Source organism: Pinus tabuliformis, chromosome 4_1, assembly GCF_031772625.1.
Source record: "Pinus tabuliformis cultivar Carrire ecotype Pingquan chromosome 4_1, CPIR1, whole genome shotgun sequence".
Classification (NCBI taxonomy): Eukaryota; Viridiplantae; Streptophyta; class Pinopsida; order Pinales; family Pinaceae; genus Pinus; species Pinus tabuliformis.
The window spans coordinates 477,655,851-477,660,443 of NC_142303.1; positions in this window are offsets into that span (position 1 = coordinate 477,655,851).

The window sequence follows — 4,593 nt, forward strand, 5'->3', positions numbered from 1 at the left end:
TGAACCACAAATATTTCATTGTTTTTGTTTACAATTATGGTTGAAGCAAGTTCAATGTCGCCCCATGATAAAATTGGATGGGAGAATTGTTTTTTAGTAGAAGAAATAATGTGGTTTTGGGACAACTATGCCTAATTTCATGTTTGATTAGCCTTTTAAATGTGTGTTCAGATTCTATATATGATATATCGAGCATAATTTTTTCTCTATAATGATTCTCGCTATCCTTTTGTTCATTGCACTAAATAAAGCATATGACACATTGACCCTTTTTTTATGGTTGTTTTTGTGGCTGAATAATAGGAAGAAAATTCAGTTAAATAGATGTTTTCAAGTTTAGCAAGACATGTGGCGTATTTATCAATGATTGTCATGACACTATGTCTTCAGAGTTATCGGATTCTTGTTACAATATTATAGGTCTTTTTAGCACATATGTTTGTTTTTTAGCTGAGGCATTAGTGTTAATGAAAATTATTTTTTCTGGATGATGAGTAAAGAGGCAATGAGAGAATAATATGAAATGCTTATCAACTTGACATATGTTGCATGTTTAGCAATGTGTTTCCAAGTTTGCAAATGGTTTCGACTTTGTCGTCTTCATCGCATAAGCAATTTTCCCAGATTCTTTTGAATGCCTATGCCATATTGGAATCCAATTTTCTCATATAAGAGTTACAATATGTTGCTACAACATAGGCATCCAAAATATAACGGGCATCTGTGTTTGCTTGCCACAATGGTGGATTTTTTTTGCAAATGCATTTATCCATACATCACAAGGATTTATTTTGAGCAACATAATCGACCGAGTGATACAATAACAAAGGATAAACATGTATTTCATTTTTTTAATTCCAAGATCGGCTAGGAAATAATCAAATGAAATGTTTTTTTAATAGGTTTTCTTTTTTAGAAGAGAATATATATATATTTTTTCTGCATTTCTTGATTGTCATTGTTTTCATTACACAAAGTTTTCAAGATACAAGTTTCATGAATTGGCGGGAAAGGAAAACCGAATCTACATGAAAAATGCATATGCTTTTTAAAGTATTTGTGTGATGATGTGTCTTTATTTTTGTCATCTCATTTTCTAACAATGTTGAATCACAAGTCAAATAGTGATAAATGAATGCAATGACTTCTATACCAGGAGAGTGTTGGTATATTGGTGCATTTTTAATCCAAAACAATCCATTATCATGTTCCGATCCTCTGCTTTGGAACTTTGTGATAAAAAAATATTCTTGCACCTCTCCAAACAACTCACTATTTTTTTTTTAATTAAAGTAGCATGTGTGTGATTCTATGTTTGTAGTATCGGTTGCAAATAACTGAATTTTGATCAACGCATCAATGGAATCTTCAGAGGACGTTTTATTGCCATTGATTGTAGAGCCCCATTTTTTTCTTCAATTCATTTGTCAATGGACTCCAAAGATGCTCAACACTAGTAAATGTGACAAAAAATGTTGGTGGACCAAGTTAAAGTATCATTACAAAGATGTGTTTTCTTATAGTTTCAAAGTAGTCACAAGATGTGTGAATGTTTCTTAGACAATGATATGCAATTGGTGGCTATAGTATTTTTCAAAGAGCATTTTGATTTTTGACATATTTCGCAAGTGGTTTTTATCCTTTTTCTCTCCATTGTGAATAGAAATCCAAGCTAAGCTAGAAGCCTGGTTTATCAAGATCAAATTTTCTTTGAAAAGTATATTTGTAATGTGCGTCGAGAAGTCCTCAAACATGGAACAGTTCCCATTGTGCAATTTTTTGATAGGAGAAAAAATTAATGACATCAATAGGCCAAGCCAAGCCATAAAACAAGGTCAGGAAGTTAAGCTCTTCAAAAACTTTGTCTTGAAAAATCCCTAATGGTTGGAATCCTTTGGAATATGCAATTTGTGGAATTGTTGTATCAAGATCATGGATTAAATGGGCCTTTGAGAAGCCGTGCACGAGTGTTTCATATTCTAGATCTAAAGCGCTATCAATAGTTGGTGATTCTATGTCATCTACATCCGAAATATTATTGTCATGGTTTTTTCTATTTTCGTCAAGGTGTTTTTGCCAGTCATTATTGATTCCTATGTGTTCATTTTTGTATAGATCCATGTTGTATAATTCATGAAAACCAATAATCACTTTCTTTGGCCGAATGTTTCCTAACAAATAAGAATTCCTGTATTCCATTTTTCTCTTTAGCATAAATGCAAGTGTCATGGACTCATTGATATTTCTAGGTAAGGTTGTTTGAACTTTGTCTAAATTGGTAGGAACATTTATAATCATTCCTTTTAACCTAATCTGTGATCTTTTGCACCCAATTTTCCTTATTTGTGCAAAGGTCATCCTTGGTTCCACCAATATTTCCTCTGAAGGTGTCAACTCTGCAAAAGAAACCAATGCTGAATTTCTCCTAATGTACAAAGGTGATGCAAATGTAGGCAACTTCGCATTGAGAACTTGAACATTGCAAGATTTTCAAATCTGGTCATTGATTTTGATGGATTTTGGTATATGTTCTTGTAATAAAATCCGGTAGAGTCGATATGTGTCAATGTGTTGCATGTCTTTTGTAAAATGAAATTTGTCACAAATGCAACATGCATAAGTCGGTGTGTCTTAGATTGAATGCAAATATGTCTCGATTGTTTTAATTGAATGTATATGCTTTCTATGTTCTTGATTTAACACTTCACCCTATGCCTGTATTATAGGTTTTAATTGATTCAATTAAATATGTTTCCCAATGAATTTATTGGAAAAAGCATTGGAGAATAGCTTGCTATTGTCTGGTGCGGGAGCATATGACTCAGAGGGGAAAAATCTTCCAAATTATTCCAAAAATCCAAAAAATCTACAGGCAAGGGTGTGGGGTCCTTTAGCATGCAATTTCTAAGTTAAAAAATAGGATAAAGTAGAAATAAAACATGTTATTTATGCTTAGATGGATAAGCTGTAGTAAAGATTTTCATGCTTTAAATCATTCTGTAAAGCATGCTTTTGTATCGGATAAGGACCGAGAAGGCCTATCCATGATTATAAATAAATAGGCAGCGAAGCTCTCATCAGAGAGAGAGAGAGAGAGAGAGAGAGTAGACAGAGGGGAGAGGCATTAGAATTGATAATTGGCCTGTAAGAGAGGGAGGCATTGAATGTTTGGCCTGCGTGCCTGTGTATATGTGAGGTATGAGAAACTGAAGTCTTTCAATGTAAATTAATGCGTTCAGATTAATATATGCATAGTTTTAATGATATTCGGACGTATGAAGTGCCTGCTCTATGATTGTTAATGGTTCCGTTACTGTGTATGCGTCTCTGATGGTTATTTACTGTACATAAGAAGTTGGTGAAATTGACTTGTTTTCCGCATAGTGCTTGACTAAAGCCTTGGTGATTATCTCCTTTACACTGCTGCTTCCGTAGGCTCTCAAAGTCATTTTATTAAAGTTCTGTGTATAACTCTGTTTATACAGAGAAGTTATGATATTTTTCCTTTAAGCGGAACAGGGGCGGACGTGAGATCTTATAGTGATTGGTTCTTACCCTTATCGAGTTCGAACCCATATCGGCGTCGGAAAGGGCCTTTAGATATTATAATTGTGTGCTCCAAAATCCCAGAGCCGATATATTATAAAGGCAGCATATAACCCTTTCGGGTCCGAAAGGAACCCTCGGCACAGTTAGGTTGCAAGCTCCGATATTCGGAGCCGAAATATCATTTAGCTCTTTCTATAAGGCGTCGGGTCCAAAAAACCTCTGACTGAGCTTTCCGTATCCGAAGCCGAAGTCATATAAATTACGATATATTTATCGGCGGGTCCGTCATTTCGGAGGTGGGAGAATTGTTAATTGTGGCGACCGCCAAAAAGAGGACCCGCCGAAATCATAAAGGCGGTGTATATAAGTGGATCGGGTCCGTGGAGGACTTGTAACACTTCAGGGGAGTGACTAACGAGACCGCCGAAAAGATCCGGACCCGAAATCTTTATAGGGCGGCTCGGAAAGGGGTCATCGGGTCCGTTAGTTCGGAGGAAGGAGGATCACTATTTGGGCAATTGCCGATATATATATCGGACTCGAAATCAGCATAGAGGGAGGATATATATAGTCGTCGGGTCCATAATATCGGAGCCTATGTCCATTATAAAGCCCCGCCACTAACCATCGCCGATGCGGTATCGCATCAGGCCAAAGGGGAAAGGGAGAATATAAGGCGGGATATATTATATGTGTAAGTCCTCCATTTGCAAAGCCGCTGCCGATAGTGTTGGGGTATAACCTTTCTTATAAGGCATCCGATAGTGTGTTGGTGTAATTATTTTAGAATTACTGCCGATACAATTACAACCACTATTTTAAGCCAATAGCACTTGGGTAATTCTTTTAAGAATTCCCGAATAAAGCCACTGTTTGTTAATAAAGCATAAAAGTGGGTTTCTAGAGGAAGAAATGAAATATCAGTTTAATGACTGATACGCCTGAGGAAAGGGAAGTTGATCAAGACATAGAAGAACTTGCTGGCAGATTAGGGAGATTGTCCCTAACGCCTGCACCCCCGCCATCATTAGTGGTATCAGAGCC